Source organism: Notamacropus eugenii, chromosome 2 (genome assembly GCF_028372415.1).
Source record: "Notamacropus eugenii isolate mMacEug1 chromosome 2, mMacEug1.pri_v2, whole genome shotgun sequence".
Taxonomy (NCBI): Eukaryota; Metazoa; Chordata; class Mammalia; order Diprotodontia; family Macropodidae; genus Notamacropus; species Notamacropus eugenii.
The window spans coordinates 125,996,927-126,017,962 of record NC_092873.1 but is presented as its reverse complement, the minus strand read 5'-3'; positions in this window follow the sequence as shown (position 1 = coordinate 126,017,962).

The following is a 21,036-nucleotide window of genomic DNA, read 5'->3' as shown; positions in this document are numbered from 1 at the left end:
TCAGCTGCCAAAATGATTTTCTTGAAATGTAAATCTGATCATGTACCTACACTATCAATAAACTCCAATGGTTCCCTATTACTTACATCCTCTTTTTGGCTTTTAAAGCCTTTCATAACCTGACCCTTCTCACTTTTCCAGTCTCTTCCTACTTACTAGTCACTCCCACTTATTCTACAATCAAAGCTACACTGGCCTACTTAACTCTTCCTCACACATGACACTCCATATCCTGACTCTGTACTTATGAGCTAGCTGTCCTCCATTCCTACAATGTTCTCCCAACCTTACCTCTACTTTTTGGTTCCCTTGGCTTCCTTCCCATCTCAGCTCTAATCCCACCATCCATAGGGCTTTCTAGGTCTGCCAAACTGTTAATATCTTCACTCTTATTATCACCCTCCATTTACAATACATGTGTATACATACAACTTATGCATGTTGTTTCTCTCATTAAGATCTGAGCTCCTTGAGGATAGTGACCATGCTACAGCTTTTCTTTGTATGCCCCCTGCACAGTGGCTACAACACATTAAATGCTTAATAAATATTGTTTGACTGATGGACCACATAGTACCCTGTACTATAGAACAGGTAAGAAATATATAATTACACCACCTACCCTTACTCTCACCTGACTACCATTAACTAACACCTGCACTGCCTCTAACAAATTTACTGACTACCAAGTGTGGAACTCCCATTCTCAGCAGCTACAGTGAATTCTTTAGAGAACTATTCCCTAAAATTAGTATGGTTTTGGGGGTGACTAAGCAAGTTGCCCTAGAATCTTGGGGTATGAAAACTTGGGAAATTCCCCAAAACATGGTAACATTCTCAAAGGTGTAAGTTTATGACTATTCCTAGGGGAAGCAATGGGTTACCACAGCTAAAAACTCCAGGTCATTTCCTGAAGGAAAATTGTCACTGGAAGCAATCCTTGAGTAATCTTAGTCCCAAAGCCCATTGGGTGTTGGACTCTTTCCTCGATAGTGGAGGAACAGCAGAGCATAGTTGTCAAGAGCAAAGGACATTAACTCTCTTCAGCCTTCTTCAAGTAGTCTTTGGGTCCCCATAAAGAATCAAGTTATTTTTGGTCCTTCAGTCTCTTCAGAGTCTTCTAACTTTCAGCTTAAAGAAGGAATATGGAAGACACCAACTCCACTTCAGGCTGCTAAAGGAAAAGACTGTGAGAAGATGTGCAAGGAACTGGCAGGCTCCATCATGTCCCTATCCCTAGCTAGCAATCTAAAAACTTTGGGGAACTTCCCACTGGGTGAGAGCTAAGGCAGTCTCTCTCAATTGATCTGAGTTACATCACTTTTTCACTCTGTATTGTCTGGTATACATTCTCCCATGTATACCTTCTCTGATTTCTGTTTTGCTACTGATTTGGATAAAAGGGTTTCTTTGTTATTTTTTATGTGTGTTCATTGTATAACTGGTATTTGGTGGAAAGGGGGTCAAGCTTTGGATATAGAGTTTAGGGTCTTCCTTCCCCACAATAATAAAACAGTGATGAGAAGTTAGTTTAAACCTTATCACATCCCCTATACTAAAAAACAAAATTCAAGGGATTAAATAAATATAACTCTAGCCTGGTAATGCTCTCTCTCTGAGAAGAGCAGTGTAGCCTCTAGTCTCCACTGCCTGTTTCCCATCCTGGCAGGAATTAAAGTCACCTTGGGAGAAGGGCAGAGGGAGAAGAGGTTAGGGATGTCTGCTTTACCTTCCTTTAAGCACACAAAGACACTTCCATGCTATATGTGGGGGGAGAGACCCTCACAACACATGGACCTCACCACATGTAGGCCTTCTCTATACTAGCATTACACAACAAAACAAAGTACAGCATATTTTAGAGTTGGAAAGAACTTCAGAAAGCTGTGAGAGGGATGGAACATATCCTCAAATAGTTGCTATGTCAAAGATAGAGCCTACCGTGACTTGGGGTTGCCTTATCATTGTAGTTACCTGGAACTAAAGACTGATCTCCCAGACAGCAGAAAGCTAACAAGTTGCCGTCATTCAAATATCTAACAGGGCCCCCTGCTAGGTAGGCTAGAAGAGTTCTTTTTCTTAACATGCATTGAAACTGTCCTCAAGATTTGATTGGCTCAGGAGACAAAAGGCTCTGGCCATTGGTATAGCTTCTTAGTCTCTTGAGTACAAAAGAATCGGGTATGAAGAGCTCAGCTTCTCCCTGAGGCTAATAAATGGCAAGCCAGCATCCTGATTAACGCTGACACAGGGAAGCTCTCCAAACAATGCTGTTTCTTTTGAATATCCTTCCCCTGCTACTGTTAAAGAAACCTCCTTCTTGTGAACTGTTATATGGCTCATGAATGTGTCATTTCATTCTAATCCATTTCAGCCTGTTAGGCCTTTTCTGTGATACAAGTCTAGCCACAAAATCCTAGATGCCCAAGCAAGGGGTGAATGCAGATATAAAACATGACTGCCTGGTTGACTTTCTACAAGTGAAGACAGAAGCACTATAGGAAGAAGAAAGAAATGTTCACTTCAAGGAGGGATCCTGGACATCCTGAACAATGCAGGGATGTTCTTCCCAAACTACAGAGGCTTACCAGGGTCTGGAACTACTCTTAAGCAACCAGATTTACCCAAAAGATTCCACAACAGAGTTAAGTCTATGCTTTCCCTCCTTTCTAAATCTTTCCCACTACATACCAGCCCCAGCCCCATCCATGATCCTGAAATGCAGTTCAGCATTGGCAGCTCAGCCTTTGACCATGCTTTAATGTTGATTCTCATTTTTACTCACTTCTTTCACTGCTAACCCTATCCATGGTGCTGATATGTAGTATGCTAGAAAAGAATTCTAATATCATTATTGTGCTGTGAGGAGGGCAGGCTGCTAAGAATTGTTTAAATGAAAGAATTTGAGTCAAAATGTATCATGAAGAACATTCAGTTCAACATCCTCATTTTCTAGATAACGGAATCAAAGCTCAGAGAAATAAAATAACTTGTCCAAGGTCATATAGCTATTTAGTAACAGAACCATGTTTAATACCTAAATTACCTGATTCTCAATTCAATGCTCTGTTGTATTGTGCTATCCTCTTATCTGAAAGCCAGTAAATTCATTGTACTTTCTTGAAAGACAAGGGTTATAAAAATTCCCACTCACAAGTCACAGTGCTTAGTCAGATATGTATCATGATCTGAATTCCCAAATTCTACATCAAAGTATTGAAATACCATAATGCTCTTGTAATTTTCCATCCTTTTAGCAAATGCTTTATTACTCACCATGGGAAAAGGAAGGGGAAAGAAATAATTGTACAAGTTAAATTGTTCTTGGCTGCTGCTACTGACAGAGTACACCAGAAATCAAAATTTCCTTTGGTGAACCTCTGAAGGCTTGGTCAGAGCAACTGATGATTGTTAACATCATCAAGTACTCTTTGTTTTTATTTTATAAAAATAGATGCACCCATGTCTCTCCAACTGCTTTGACCAAACAAAAGTGATTCTTATTACTATTGCTCACAACCAAACCAGTCTGCTTTGGGGAAAGGGAAATAGTAAATAAAAAAGAAGCGAAATTGTCATGTTTTTGTCTTAAAATTGTAGCACTAAAATAAATACATAGGGGAAAAACTATATGAGTAAATATATAGATAAAAAATCACAAAGCTCTTGAGAAAAATAGATTAAGAAGAGCTTCGTGGTGTTACAGAATTTTAGTAGAAGTATTTAAAAACTCAATGTTGTCATCTTATCACAAAAAACTTCCAATGATCATTTCAATTTTTTGTTTGAGTTGCTTATTCATCGCTTAATATTAATATACTATATTGCCAGCTCTCCTCTCTACAATTCCCAGCTCCAATCCCTTTTATCTCCTCCTGAAACTCTAGATCCTTCTTGATGAGTGAAGGTTGGCTTAGTCTGACAAAACTTTCATGGGTTCCACTTAGAATGAGAAACAAAAGTCTCATAAATACAAAAATGGCTTTTTGTAAGTACAAAAACTTGAAAATGGAATATCATTCTAGCAGTTGGGGAAAAGTCAGAACAATCTATTGTATATAAAAGTAATGGGGTGGAGCCAAATTGGTAGAGAAGCAGCAAGCTCCCCTACCAAAAATTCCTTTAAACAGATCTTGAAAATGCATAAGACCAAATCCTTACTGAGAAAGCCAAGAAATGATCACAGTGAGTCATTTTTCTAGCCCGCATCAGCATAGGGAGCCAGACAGAGATGTCTACAGATGTCTACTCCTGGAAAGTAAATATTTCCAGGAACATGCCATGTGTAGCATTCCAGCCCTGGGATAATCTGTTGACTGGTGCAAGAGCAAGTCCCAGATCCAATACAGAGGAGCATAAACTTGTGTAGAGTACAGAAAGAGGTGCCAATTAGGAGCTCTGTCACTCATTACTAAGTTCTAGGGCACACTGAGAAAGGCACCTCTGTCTAAGTATGAGGTTCCAGGTTGAGGAGTGTTTGCAGGCTATAGGCTATGTATGCAGCAAAGTATACATTCATAAGTAAGCAGTAGCTGTGTAGCTTACATACCAGGAGGAGAACAAGGTCTAGGATAAAGGAACAGCAACACTGGGAACAATTGAGAGGAGTCAAGAAATATAAATCCAATGTGCAAATCTATCACTATTGCCTGTGTGACCTTCTGCAAATCACTGCTCTTCTTTGGACTTTTTCCTGATATATAAGATGGCAGGACTAGATTATATGATAGCCAATATTCCTCTCATTATAGTTGTAACAGGCTATAAGTGTCAGTTTTGTCAATCTCTGTTTTCTAGACCTCGGTTTCCCCATTGGTGCAAAGAAGAAGCTGGAACAGATGATTAAAACAGCACAGAGGGGATGGAGCCAAGATGGCAGAGTAAAAGCAGAGACTTGCTTGAGCTCTCCTCCAAACCCCTCTAAATACCTGTAAAAAAAAAAACTCTAAATAAATTCTAGAATGACAGAACCCACAAAATGACAGAATAGAACAAATTTTCAGCCCAAGACAACCTGGAAGGTCAACAGGAAAGGTCTGTTGGGCCAGGTAGGATGAGGAATGCAGTCCAGCATAGGCTAGGCCAGCACAGATGGGGCCCTAGCAAACCTGGAGCAGGGGACTGAATCACTGGCAGCTGTGGTGGTTTCAGCTTCTCAACCCCAAAATGACAAGAACAACTAAGAAGCTCATTAGGAAAAGTCTATTGGACCTGGGTGAAAGAGGAGCACAGTCTGGCTCCAGCCCCAGGGCAGCAGCAGAGGCAGTGGCAGCAGCAGTGGCTACTTCCAGAGCTCTGGCCCACAGATAGTAAAGTGATCAAGCTGCTGATCAGAGGGAGATTGCAGGGATCTCTTTGCTGGTGCTGATGCATGTTTCTCTTGCCTTTGTCTGTGCTTAGATCTGGGTTGCAGTCCTGGGTGGTGGTCCTTGGGCAAGGAGGAGCACTGATGTGGCTGAGCTTGTGACAGTGGTGGAGAGGGAATCCTCCTCACTGTTCCAGGGTGGAAAAGAGTGCTTATGGTCACTCACAGACCAGAGCACAGTCCAGGAGAGGAATAAATGCCTCTCCTTTGATCATACCACCTTAGTAGAATTGAAAAACTACAGGTCACTAGAAGTATCCCTCAAAACAGCTACACAAAACCCCTGAAACTTCAGACAGTACACCCTCCACACTGACAGCAGAGCCCTACCTTAATGAAAAGTTAAATAGTCAAGTAATTTACTGGGAAAATGGCCAAACAGTGTGTGTGGGAGGGGGGGAACTCAGTCTATAGCATCTTACTTTAGTGACAAAGAAGATAAAAGCATACAATCAGAAGTCAACAAATTCAAAGCTCCTACATCCAAAGTCTCCAATAAAAATATGAATTGGTCTTAGGCCATGGAAGAACTCAAAAAGGATTTGAAAATCAAGTAATATAAGTAAAGGAAAAATTGGAAAGAGAAATGAGAGTGATGCAAGTAGATCATGAAAAATGAGTCAATAGCTTGCTAAAGAAGACCACCCCCCCCAAAATACTAAAGAAAATGACATCTTAAAAGTAGACTTACCCAAATGGCAAAAAGGAGTCCAAAAAGTCAATGAGGAAAAGAATGCCCTAAAAAGCAGAATTTGACAAATGGAAAAGGAGGTCCAAAAACTCACTGAAGAAAATAATTCCTTAAAGATTAGAATAGAATAGATGGAAGCTAATGACTTCATGAAAATTCAAGAAATTATCAAACAAACAAAATAATGAAAAAATAGAAGACAATGTGAAATATCTCATTGGAAAAACAACTGACCTGGAAAACAGATCAAGGAGAGATCATTTAAAAATTATTGGACTAACTGAAAGTCATGATCAAAAAAAGAACCTAGACATTATTTTTCAAGAAATCATCAAGGAAAACTGCCCTGATATTCTGAAACCGAGGATAAAATAGAAATTGAGGGAATTCACAAATCACCTCCTGAAAAACAAAATACCTTATAGTCAAATTCCAGAGTTCCCAGCTCAAGAAGAAAATATTGCAAGCAGCCAGAAAGAAATACTTCAAGTATTGTGGAAATACAATCAGGATAACACAAGATTTAGCAGTTTCTACATTAAGGGATTGGAGGACTTGGAATATGATATTCTAGAGATCAAAGGAGCTAGTATTAAAACTAAGAGCAAAACTGAGTATAATCCTTAAGGGGGAAAATGGACATTCAGTGAAATTGAGGTCTTTCAAGCATTCATGATGAAAAGACCAGAGCTGAATGAAAAATTTGTCTTTATAAATATAAGACTAGGGAGAAGTATGAAAAAGTAAACAGGAAAGAGAAATCATAAGGAACTTATTAAAGTTGAACTGTTTACATTCCTACATGGAAAGATGATATTTGTAATTTATGAGACCTTTCTCAGTATTAGGGTAGTTGGAGGATACACACACACACACACACACACATACACACACACATGCACACAAAACACACACATGCATACATATATACATATATATACATATATAGACAGAGGGCACAAAGTGAGTTGAATATGAAGGGATGATATCTAAAAAATAAAATTAAGGGGTAAGAGAGAAATGCATTGGAAGAGGGAGAAAATGAGAGGAAGAATGAAGTAATTATCTCACCTAAAAGAGTCAAGAGAAAGCTTTTACAGTGGAGGGGAAAGGTGAGAGGGAATGAGTGAAGCTTATTCTCATTGGATTTGGCTTAAAGAGGGAATAACATACACACTCAATTGAGTATGGAAATCTATCATATCCTACAGGAAAGTAGAGGGGAAGGGGATAAGAAAGGGGGATGTTAGAAGGGAGGATAAATTGTGGGAGGAGGTAATCAGAAGCAACCACTTTGGAGGAGAGACAAAGTCAAAACAGAATAGAATAAATACAGGGTGGGACAGGATGGAAGGAAATATAGTTAGTCTTTCACATGACCATTATGGAAGTGTTTTGTATGTATAACCTATACCAAATTGTATGCTTTCTCAATGAGGGTGTATGGGGAGGGAAGGGAGGAGAGAATTTGAACCTCAAAGTTTTAAAAACAAATGTTAAAAATTATTTTTGCATGCAACTTGGAAATAAGATATATAGGCAATTTGGTATAGAAATCTATCTTGCCCTACAGGAAAATTGAAGGGAAGGGGATAAGAGCAGGTAGGGGTGATATAAAGGAGGGCAGATTGGAGGAGGGGGTAATCAGAATGCATGCTGTCTTAAGATGGAGTTAGGAGAAAGATGGGAAGATAATTTGGAACTCAAAATTTTGTGGAAGTGAATGTTGAAAACTAAAAATAAATTTTTAAACAAACAGCATGGAACTGAGGTTCCAGCATCTAGCCCAATCTGAACTTTTCAGTGGAATAACAAGTGCAGGAAATTCCAACCAAGAGGGAGTCTACAGTTTTGTCATTCTGAACTACCAGAGCATTCCAGATTGCTGGTAATGTCTAGATCCAGTCGTCTGCTAGAAGTCCAAATGAGGTGAGCTTACAGGCCTGTTAATAAGACCTAAAACAGAACAAAAAACTTGCAGGGTTCAGGCTAGGGAGGCAGCAAGCAATCTTTTCCCTGGGTCAGACCACTTTGGGACCACAGAAAGCTTGCAAGTCAACAACTAGAGCTATCCCTGAGATCCTGGAATAATCCCACAATAAAAAGGTATTCTCTTCACGGGGACACTCAAGACACAATCCGAGAATAAGAGAATTAAATCAAAACACATCTACAAGCAAAGCTTCAAAAATACAGCTTGAACATAAATTTAACTAAAATTCCTAGAAGAGATGAAGCAAGAGGTTTTTTAAAAGTGTTTAAAAATTTCCATTGGAAGTAAAAACTGGGGGGAAATGAGAGCTATAAAAAAAGAACTGGAAACGGAATTAACGTCTTGACACAAGAGGAACAAAACCTTGCCCTATCAACCAAATTCCTGAACATTGGAGTGGATTAAATTAGAAGGTAATAGCCCAATGAAACAAGAAAAAAATATTAAAATAAAGTCCATAAATTGGAAAAAAATGAGAAAATGCAAGGTATGTATGTCATAACTAAAACAACTGAACTGGAAAAACAAATCAAGGAGAAAACATTTAAGAATCACTGGACTACATGAAAGCCATGACCAAAATTAAAGAACCTAGACATTTTATTTCAAAAACTAATAAAGGAAAACTGCCCAGATCTCCTAACACCAAAAGATACAGTGGAAATAGAAATAATTCACCAGAAATGAAAACTCCCAGAAATATTAGAGTCATAATCCAGAGCTTCCAGGACAATGAAAAAAAAATAGAAAGAAAGAATTCAAAGAACCAAGAGTCACAGTCAGTGTCATACTCAATAGCCACCACTATAAAAAAGTAAAGATCTTGGAATACAATATTTAGGAAAGCAAATTATATTGGTTGACAACCATGAACAACTTATAGTATACTCCTACAAAGGAAAAAATAGACCTTTAACGAAATAGAGGCATTCCAAATATTCCTAATGAAAACACCACAACTGTGTAGAAACTATGAAATGCAAATACAGGAATCAAGAAAAATATAAAAAGAGAAACATGAATGAACAATCACAAAGCACTAAACAAGATAAGTTGTTTTTATTCCATAAGTGTTGCTTATGAACCCTATCATCATCAGGAGTCATGGAGTCTAATTAAACAGAAGGCTCAAGAGTGGTTCTGTTATGTCTTGATGCGCTTAAAAGATGAATGAAAAGAAAAGATCAATACACTAGTTGGAGAAAGGGAGTGGAAGGTTATGGAAATATGTCACCTAAACAGTCTGCATGAATAGAAGTCTATAAAAACAAGGAGGAAAGAATGGAGGAAGTGGCTGACATGAGCTTCACTCTCATCTGAATAGGACAGAAGAATATAAAGTTGGGTTGAGAAATATATTTCACTCAATTACAAATAAGAGCCTGGGTGATAAAGGGAAGGATTAGTCCTAAGTGAAATAAATGCTAACTAAAGATCTGCGAAAGTATTTAAAACTCATTTTGAGGTGAAAAAGAATGGGAAACTGAGAGAATCTTTTACTACTGGGAAATGGCTAAGCAAATTATACTCTAGGAGTGCAGTAGGATACAATTGTGCTCTAAGAAGTGAAGGGGATGGTTTAAAAAAAACCTGGAGATTTGTATCAACTGACACAGAGTGAAGTGAACAGAAGCAAGAAAATTATTTGTACAATGACAGACCATTGTACAAATATCATAAAGTCAATTTTTTAAAACTTGGGAACTCTGATCAGGGTAAAGACCCCACAATTCCAAGGGACTAATTGAATAACAAGCTACACACTTTTTGATAGATAAGATAGATGATGGACTCAGGGTGAAGCTTGAAAAAAATATTTTGTTTAAACTTGGCCAGTGTGAGAATTGTTTTAATTGACTATACAAGCTTGAAGCAAAGAACTTGTTTTCTTCCTTTCACAATGGAGGTAAGAGAAGAGGGTGAGAGGGAGAGAAGTAAGAGGATTCAGGGAATTCTGAATTCAAATCCCACCTCAGATGCCTACTAGTCCTGTGACCCTAAGCAAATTACTCGACCTCTGTTTGCCTCAGTTTCCTTATCTGTAAAATAGAGATAATTGTAGCACTTACCATAGAGGGTTTTTGTGAGGACCAAATGAGATAATAATTGTAAAGTGCTTAGCACAATGCCTAGCACATAATAAGTGCTATATGTTAGCTATTATTATTGTGACTTAATAAACTCCAGTCTCTCCCTATCATCTCCAAGATGAAATATAAAGCCCTTTGGCATTTAAAAGTCTTCATAAATAGGACCCTTCCTATCTTTCAGATTTTCTTACATTTTTCTTCCTTCCCCTAGTCTAGGATTCAGCCATATTAACCTACTTGATGTTCCTCACAAGTGACAATCTAACTCCCACCTGTGTGCATTTGCACTGGCTGTGCCCCATGCCTGAATGTCTCCCTCATCTTCTGCTTTTTAAAATCCTAATATCCTTCAGGACTCAGATAAATGGCCACTTTCTTCCCTTTAAAATTTTTTTTCTAATTAACAAAAATCTATTTTCTCTACCTCCTACATTCCTTTTCCTTTGGGGGGGAAAAAACCCTTGTATGCCAAGTCAACCAAACCAAATTCCTGTATTAACCATGGCCAAAAATATGTCTCCTTCTTCATCCTATTTTTCATCATCTTTCTGGCAACAAATGATAGCACACTTCATCATCAGCCCTTGGGAATCATAGTTAGTCATTGCATTGATCTGACTTCTTGAGTCTTGCAAAGTGATTTGTTTTTCACAGTGTTGTTGTTATATATACATTTTTCTTCCAGTTCTGTTCATTTCACTCTGCAAACATCTCCCCAGGTTTCACTGAAACCATTCCTTTTTTATTATTATTTCTTATGACACAATAGTATTTCATTACATTTATATACCACAATTCATTCAGCTATTCCCAGTTGATGGGAATCTTTTAGGTTCTAGTTCTTTACCATTACAAAAAGAATGACTATAAATTTTTAGCACATATGGGTAAGTTTCTTCTTTGTGCTTGTCAATGTCCACTTTCTTCAAGTTACCTTTCCTGGTGTACTGCTAGAACCTTCATCTGTAAGTTACATTCTTCCTACTCTGTAGCTATCATATACATCTTGTCTTCCCCATTAGAATATAAGTTCTTTGAGGGCAAATCTATGTTTTTGTCTTTTTTTTATTCAACACTTAGCATAGTGCCTAGTATGTAGTGAGTAGTTAATGAATGCTTATTGATTGGTTGATTTCCAAGCAAAATGCTAGACAATAAAGATACAAAGAAAATGAGACTATACCTACCCTCAAGGAGTTTCTTCTTGCATTGCTTTAATTCTTCTTGAAAGAGAACTTACTTCTCTAAAGCCCCAAATGTTCTTTCCTATAGACAGAAAAGCAATGATAAATTCATGACTTGCTTCTTAACCATTTGAACTCAACAGTGAGTCAAAGACTTCAAAATATATTTTTAAAAATCTGTGATTCAAAAGTGAGGGCAATCAGTCCCTCTACCAACACAAATTGAAAAAAAATTCATCACCTGGTGATTAAACTGATATTGAACCTCTCTGAACTTAGCTCATTTCATTCTTCAATATAGCTCAATTTCTCAGTGGACCCGTACTCAAAAGTGTTTTGAAACTATCAATCTGCTAGAGCTTGTGCTCAACCAACATGACCTTTTGGAAACCAGGGTCACCTCTTAATGCAATGAATGATCAGAGTAGTATTTTTCAGGAATGTGGAGTCAAAGATACCATGAGTAAAAAGACTTCCAGGAAACCTATTTGTAAAGTTGAATTAGAAGCAAAGAAATAATACTTGTGTAAAATAAGCATGCCCATGCACAGATACATGGGTAGTAGTGGCCACAAGGGAATATGGTTGAAAAGTTAGAAATAATTTCTTAAGAGGGTAATAGAAACTATGTGACTGATATAGGACTAGGAATTAATTGGGATTTGTCTGGAATACCCTAGATAAAACCATCCTTTGTGGAAATTAGGAAGATAGCCATGGCACAGAAATCACTCCCTTCTTCAATTACATCTATCATACATCAAATATATCAGTCTAGGGGTACAACTGGGGACAGGGGCAATCAAGATAAAAGTCACTTGCCCTGATTTTTCCAGGAGGAAATTGTTCTGTTGAATCTTGGTCACTTTGGCTTCCTCTCCTCGTCATACATTCAATACACAAAAGATGGTCCCATATAGCAAGCAAATATATTTACCAAAGCAAGCAAGGCAGTAATAGGGGAAACCATGTAGATTCATTTAGACAATAGAATATATAAGAATTAGAAGGTCCTGCAACTAGGGGGCCAGACAAAAATTCAGCTTAATGAGGGAGAGAGTAATCTTGCCTGATGAGTCTGCTCTTAGCAGTCTCTGGGGCTGCTGAGTACAAGGGAACATATTGTACTGCCAGCTCCTCCCCAAATCCTTACAGCTACAGAAGCCTCTGGGTTTCCATTTCAAATTCATGTTTCCCTTTTCTCTCCCCATCCCTCTCTCCTACTCTGCTTTTCTATTATAGAAGCCTCTCAGCCAATCTGGAATCGGGTCACCCTACACATACACACACACACACACACAAACACACACACACACACACACACACACACACACACACACGGCTGTCTCTCACAAAGAACACCAAACCTGTCTGGTGGTAGGGCTATAACCATATTCAATCATTTTTTTTTAAATTTAATTTAAAAGAAACAATATTCCTAGATAAAGGCAACTTCAACAGTATATAATACAGTTCTATTTCTAATCTTTTAAAAAAATTAACTCAAATCTCCCTTTGTAAATCCCCTTGTAATAAAAGTCACTTTGATAATTGTTCTCTTTTCTATTTCTAAAGTCATTAACTCCATTGTCTGTCCTGAGGAAGGCAGGATGCAACAGGAGTGACAGCCTTATTTACAGTTACAACATAGAACTTGGCTAATAACTCCAAGATAGCCAAAGGAGATAAAAAATGCTGCTAAGAAACATCATCAAATAGTCTAGCTACGTCATGCTCTCCCTCACAGGCTGTCAATATGTGACTGATTTATAGAATTTTCTGAGAACTTCCGAAGAACTGCATCAGAATGCATGGGAATGGGGTAGGGCCGAAAAAGACACAGAGGATACTGAAGTTGGGAGGGGAAGGGAGAGGGAAAAGCACTGCATAAGCTCTCAGTTCACCTTTACATGCGTTTCAGAATCATTAGAATCTCAGAAATCCTAGTTCATTTTTTAAATGCCAGGTAGCCATGAATTTTAAAGAGACAAATGAACTGTTGTGGTTTTCACAGTGTCATTTTGACTCATGGAAGATCTGATTTCTAATAACACTGAGATAGATACTCATGGCATTAAAAATCATCATTGAAAGAAATTTTTATCTAGCACTAGCAAGAACCTGAATAGTAAATAAGCCAGGATCCTTATACTGATACTCCCTCCTCTTATCTAGCTACTCTGATCTGTAAAACAGAGATAATAATGGCACCTATTATGATCCAATCATAAGATGGTAGTGAGGATCAAATGAGAAAATATATGGAAGGCATTTTGCAAACCTGAAAGTCCTGTGTAAACAAGAGCTAATATTATCATCAAAGCATTTTTTAACCACCAAATTATTGGGTTTTTTCCCCTTTAAAGTAAACATGTCAAATCAGTTCTCAGAATTCTTTGTTTAGGAAGCACACAACACTTTACACTTATAAGGTCATTTACAAACATTTACTTTCATTTTTCAGCTCTTAGATTTTTCCCTCTCAGTATTCATTCCATTGATGAACTCCTACACTACCATGCTCCAGCTCTCATCCCTATGCTGGTGTCATACTGTCCATTTCTGTTCTTTTCACAACATGACCAGCCTACTTCCTTAGAAGTCATAACGTCAGTAATGACCTGTATTATATCTTTTATATCATGTTTTATGTACAAGTCATAAATGAAAATATGCTGTGGCCTGCTTAAACACACCATATAACTCTACATTGTTGGGTGACTATATTTTTTACTCTTTTGAGACAATAGTGTAACATAATTTGTAGCTATATAGCATCAGTGCGGGAATACTAAGTGCCAGAAAATGGACTTTTGTAACAGCAAACAGCTTGAGATCATTGAAAATTCATTACAGTTCACTTATTAAATTAGAAAAAAAAAGAAAATTCATTACATTTTTTTCTAATACAATCTAGGATTATTGGATCTTAGATTTAGGACTGGAAGGAAGCTTGGAAGTCTTCAAGTCCAACCTCCTCATTTTACAGTTGATGAAAGTAAGGTTCAGAGAGATTATGTGACTTAACTGAAATCACAGAGAGATGAAATATTGTCACCCCATGAATTTTAGTGGCTTCCAATTACCTCCAGGATCAACTATAAAACCCATGTTTGGCTTTTAAAGCCCTTCCCAAACTCTTTTCTACCTTTCCAATCTTCTTACACTTTCCTCTCCTCCCCATGATCTACAATGTAGTGACAATTGTCTCCTTACTGTCCTTCATACAAGACATTCCATTTTCTGATAACGTGCTTTTACATTCAATGTCCCCCATGCCTAGAATATTCTCCATCTTTATAGCTGCCTCTTGGCTTCCCTTGCTTCTTTCAAGAGTTAGTTCAAATTCTACCTTTTGCAAGAAGCTTTTCTGATTCTTTCCTTCTTCCTCCTCAGTGCCCCACTGCTAATATTTTGCCCCTGGGATTGCCTCCCATTTACACTATGCATTGCAGTGGATATTATGCTTTGGAGATGATTTATGAAAAAATATAGTGAAGAATTGCCAAGGATGAGAAGGTCCAGAGAACTTGAGAAGTCTCAATTTGTATTAGTGAATAAAAGACCTCACAATCTAACGGAGAGACAATAAGTCAAGTCAGCCACATTTATAAGTGCCTACTGTATGCCAAGCACTATCTGAAGTACTGGGGATTCAAAGAAAGCCAAATATAGATAGATGATAGATAAATGTATAAATACATAGATTGTGTTTGTGTATGGTGTGTGTGTGTGTGTGTGTGTGTGTGTGTGTGTGTGTGTAACCCTGCTCTCAAGAAGTTCACAGTCTAATGGGGCCATGTGTCAAGAGTTTGTGAATCGAAAGTAGCTGGGTTGGGGGGGGGGGTAACTGGACCTATTATTAAGGCCAGGGTTTTGGCTTTCAGCCCCATCTGCCTATTGACTGTTTACATCATCTCCTCCTCTTCAGTCCTTGAAAGAAGCCAGAGTCCTCTGCAAATAATAAAATAGATAAGGTGTAAGTTGAAAGTAATCTCAAAGGGAAGCTACTAGCAGCATAACAACAATACTAAATAGTTGTTGTGTGGATTTGTTTATAAGAATATTTGTATTAGAGATCCAAGACCAGGTCATTGTACCAGAAATTACAAAAAGATTATTCTGAAGAAGTCTAAATTTTTTGATAAAAGTATATCATTCAAGGAACCAGCAGAAATTTGTCAACATATCACCACAAATACCAAAAATTTAGCAGCTACTAAATATCTAGCAAGACATAACCGAGCGGCCAGAATTATATAGCAGAAACTCACTGACTTTCATAGATTAACAGATGATGTCTCTAAACTACAAATACATATCTCAAAATGTTCCTGGAAATTCAGCAAGTAAACGTACTGGAACTAGAGAATTATCAGACAGAAGAACATTGATCCACAACAAAATTTAAGAAGTATGTGAAATAGTGAATTAGAGAGCCATCCTTGAAGCCAGAAAGACCAAGGTTTCAATCCCACTCCTGATGCATACTGAGAGTCTGACCTTGGATAAATCACTTGGAACATTCTCTAGGATGCTCTCTAAGAACTTAAATTGCAGAAAGTGCTGAGCTGCGTTGTAGAGGAAATTTCCTCATCTGGAAGTTCCCTATAATAATGAAATCATAAGTTCAGTCCCAACACCCTATCCCCTACTTTTAATAGATGTCACCATGCCAAATACTCATAATATCTAAAGTAAGACATTTTGAATGGAAAGAATTCAAAATATAGAGACTAAATTTAAACCATAGAAGCAGGATAACATACATAGCATGCCCATCATCCTCTCTACTATTCAAGTTGTCCCAAAGATACTTTCAAAAGATGAGTTTACATCCCAATACTTATAATTCACATATAACAAAGAAGTCACTACACGCTCCACCCCCACTCAATAGTCTACAGAACAGAACACACTAAATGATAAAACCAAGGTAGCAAATTGTCCTGGAATCATTTCTATTGGAACTCCACTGAACCAGACACAACAGCATAATGATAATATTTCTACCCAAATTTCACTGAATAGATGAAAATGCTGTTTGCTGTTGAAAGAAAGAAGCATTTGTTGAGTGCTTACTATACCTAAAGCATTGTGCTAAGAGCTAGGGATACAGTTAGAAAAGTTCCTGCCCTCTTCATATGAGGAAGAAAATGAATAGGAAAAGTTTCAACTACAAGTGAAAAGGAAAGGTGCCATTGTGCTTAGGGGGCAGAAGAAAAACAGATAGTAATGCCCCTTTGTAAATGTTACTTTTCACTGATACAATCCCATCAGTTTCTGATGTTGAGTTATTTGACAATGCCAAGGCCTTGGGTGGCAAGAACTTTCGTTTCTGGGTCTTCCATAGACAAAGCTGGGAGACCTCCAGGAACAGTTGCAAGGCTGCATCTCCTCCCAATTATGGCTACAGGCCATAAATATTGCTATTTCCAAGGCATTTATGTTTAAGATCCTGAGCTATCTTTATCACAGTTCAAAGGCAGATGGTGGTCAAGGTGATAGTTAGACTTTTCTGGCAAATGCTGCCTCTTCTCTCTCCCTCAGAGTACCTTGAGACTTCCACTAGATTGGGTTGCCTGTCCTTGAGTGGCACATGGTTGGCTGTTGGTGGGGATAGCCAATCTCCTCTCCGTAGGAGCAGCTTCCCTGGATGATAGCTATGAGGGTTTGGGCTAGAAGCAAGGTTAATGGTCTGGTGGGTGCCATAACTGTGATGATCAATGCTTACAGTCTCAGTTATTCTCTTGCTGCTTTTCTATAAAGAGGGTCTTCTTACATTATTTTATGTAAAAAAATAAAAGGGAGAGCAGTAACATCTATAATAAAATAACCAAGAACTTATGTTTCAAAAACTTGAATTGATACAATGGAATTAATCAACAAGCATTTGTGAAGTAACTAAGAAGGGACAAGCATTGTGGTAAGAGCTGAGGATACAAATACCAATTTGAAATGGTCTCTCCTCTTAAAAAGCTTATATTCTAAGTGGGGTGGAATTAGAATGTAATATTTTTGAGAACAGAGACTGTATTGCCTGCTAACTTTTGTATTATGTAAATGTTTTGTGTATGCCATTCACATACCTATACATAGAAAGATAAGGACAAATTCTATGATTTTTGTGATCCAAATGAGGAAATTTCCTCTACTAATGCAGGTCAATTGATAGTCACAGAGAGCTGCCTAAAGAACTACAAGGTTAAATAAGTGATTTGTCCAAGGTCACAGAAGCAATATGTGTCACAGATAAAGCTTGAACCCAGGTCTTCCCGACTTCAAGGCTAGTTCTCTATCCATTGTACCAAGCTGCCTCTCATTATAAAAACACAATAAATACATAGCATTTGGGGGACAGAGTGCACTAACAGCTGGTTTACCAGGAAAGGATTCATGCAGAAGTTCTTAAAAGATTAAACTGAATGAAAATATTATGTTAGATGCCAATAAATCTTTTTGTGCTATCTTAAGGAAACAAATATGCAGTTCCTAACTCATGGTAATAGGACATGCATTGCTTTCAGCCTTTACTTCAAATAACTAGCAGCACGTACTTATCTGGGACAAGGAGTCTGTGAAACACTCAGAAGGTAATTAGTCTTTGGTGTATCAAACCTGAGACTGGTCTTCTCAGTACCATTCTCTAGCTTTCCAAGCATATAGGCTACAGACTCTCTGGTACAATAATGTAGAAAAAAAATATGTTTCTTTTCTTGTCAAGTTGCACCTTTTTGCTGGGTTACATGAAGGCAGGTGTTAAAACAACATTTCTTTTTCAAGCCCAGCACTCTGAGGAAATAGAAGTAACATCAGCCTTACACTACAAGGAAATTTTTTTTTTTTACTACTTTTCTATTAAATTCTATTAAATATAACTTTTCCTTCAAACTATTCAAGAAAGTAGCCAAAAGAATAAGGAAATATTAAAAACAGTCTTGATTTCAATCACGCCTCCGAAAATCCGTGTTAAATCAACCTTGACAAAAACAAACAAAAAAAACCCAGATCTTAAAAGATGTCAATAGCCACACAGCAAAATCAGATCTCACTGTAAGGGATTCAACATTCTTTTCAAAATGACTAAGTAGTTATGGGTGACCTTGACATAAATCTATTATCAATAATGCCACAGTATCAGAAATAAAACCAGCTTATGTTTTACTTCTTACCCTTTTTAATGGATGCCTATAGTTTTTATTGAAAGCCATTTCTCACATACACACACACACATACACATACACACACACACACACACACACATACACACACACACACATACACACACTAAATCCTCTGCTAATAGTGAAAACAAATAAGCAAAACCAATTGACAGACAGACCACATTTGATAATATGGACCACATTCTACCTCCATAAACCCCCATATCTCTATTGAGATGAGAGAAATATGTTTCAGCATCTGTTCTTCCAGATGGAGATTTATCATCACAATTAATCAAAATTTAGCTGCCTTTTAGTGTTGTTTTCATTTACATTCATGGTACCTGGGGCATCCTCATACATAGGTTGGCCCTTTTCCAAAGCTACCTCTGACATTTAAGGTATTTTATGGGTCCATGTTCACTCAGGACTACAGTTTACAAGACTAAGTTTACATAGCTTACAGGTAAATACCTGACTTATATCTTTACTTTTGCTAGTCTGCCAGGTGATATATTTAGGTCAAGGTAAAACTATTTAATGAAATAGCATTGTAAGAAAAGTAGCTACGGAATATTCATTCCACAGAGGTAGGATACATTTCCCCATAATTCTGCATTCCATAAGAAGAAGGAATGGCTATATAAAGAGATTTTGCAAGGGGGTCACACTCAGAGAGAACTAAATTCAGGAAAAGTGCTTCTGCTAAGATTGTCTTTTATTTCAATTTAATTTCTCCTGCTAGCAAGACTGAAGCGTCTGTCCCTAGCCTCTATCTGACTTAGGATAAGAAAATCCATAGCATTCCCATTTATGTCCTCATGGGGTTCCTGTGCCTCAAAAATTCATCTCAGAAGGTTCTTTCAAAGAAATTCCACAGGAGCTATGTAAATCTCAGATATCTTGGTTTCTTCCAGTTCTCAAAATTCTTTGTTCAATAACTGGATTTGGAAACTGCTTCTCCCACAAACCTACTGTCCTGGTATACTACAATAAATTACTATGCTCCATCATTACCAAGCTATAACAGGAGAGGAGCTTCTATTGCTAAACTAGTACCAGCTCCACAGAATCTCAGACATCAATCTTCTTACCTTTATAACTCACTCAGGAATAGAGCCTAAGTTATCAAGCTAGGACCTATCCCACAAACAATTTCTCAGACAACCAGACCTCTTACTTTCAGGACCAAACCTTAAATACTAGGCTTTCAATTTCTGGTCCCTGCTCAGGACCTCAAATATCAGGGCTTAGCATCTGCATCATCTTATCCATGTTCTGCTAATGGCCCCCAGATCATTCTGTCTGTTTTCTATGGAAGTTCAGCGTGTGGCTCATAGTTGAAGGCATATATTTAGGGTTAGAGTAGGAGACATTCAGGGTTAGAGTTGGAAGCATTTAGGGTTAGATTCGGAGGGTCAGAGTTGGAGGCATGCTTGTAAACTCAAAATATAAGTCAATTCTAAGTACATTAATCTCCATAATTCTCATGACCTGAACTTTCACACCACCTCCATTACATTCAGGGTTGGTCACATCATGGATCTTACCATCACCAATATGTGCTCCATGTATGATCCATTCTATCTAACCACAACCTCTTATCCTTACCAATCCCCCTATCCCTTACTCTTCCTAACCCTCCTTTGTCCTCACCATGACCTCATTACTCTACCTACCTTTTTCTATCATCCATGCTTCATCTCTCTTTGCTCCCTTCAAAATCTTAACCCTACAGTTAATCAGTTCAACTATATATTATCTTATCTAAAATCTAGCTTTGAAAATTCAGCATCAATTTTTATGCTTCCCTCTCTCCCTCAAATGACTCCTGTATCTAATCAAGAGTCATAATTTGTCATAATTCTATCTCCACAGCATCTCTTGCTTCTATTCCCTTCTATCCATTCACTCATCCTTTTTCCTAGGTCAAACTCTCATCCTCTGAAGCTTTGACTATTGCAACAGATCTTAGTTGATCTACATACTTCCAATCTCTTCTCTCTCAACAGAACTGCAAGAATAATCTTGCTAAGACATAATTCTTACCACATTCTTACCCTTCTCAAAAACTTTCAGAAAATACTTATTGCCTCTACTATAAAATATGTATTCCTGAGTTTGGCATTTAAGAGAAGGTTCTAGCCTGCTTTTCCTAGCTAATTGCATATTTTACTCCATTCTCTTTCATGCATTCTACGTTCCAACCAAACTGGACTATTTGTTGTTCCATCTGCCTTCTCTGCACTTTTGCATAGACTACAATAAAATGCTCTCCTCTTTACCTCTGAAAATTCCTGGCTTACTTTAAGGTTCAACTCAGGTGCCACCTCCTACAGGAAACCTTTCTTGTTCCACCTGTCTCACTTAATAGTTAGTGCTCTTTCTCCTATTTCTCCTTTTAAACATGTCTACTTATCTGTTTGCATATTTTTCCCTTAGTACAAGATAAACCCCATGAGGGAAGGGAGTATTTTTCATTTTGTCTTTGTACTCTACTACCTAAAAGAAATGTCTTCAACACAGCAAATATTTAATGAATGCTCATTG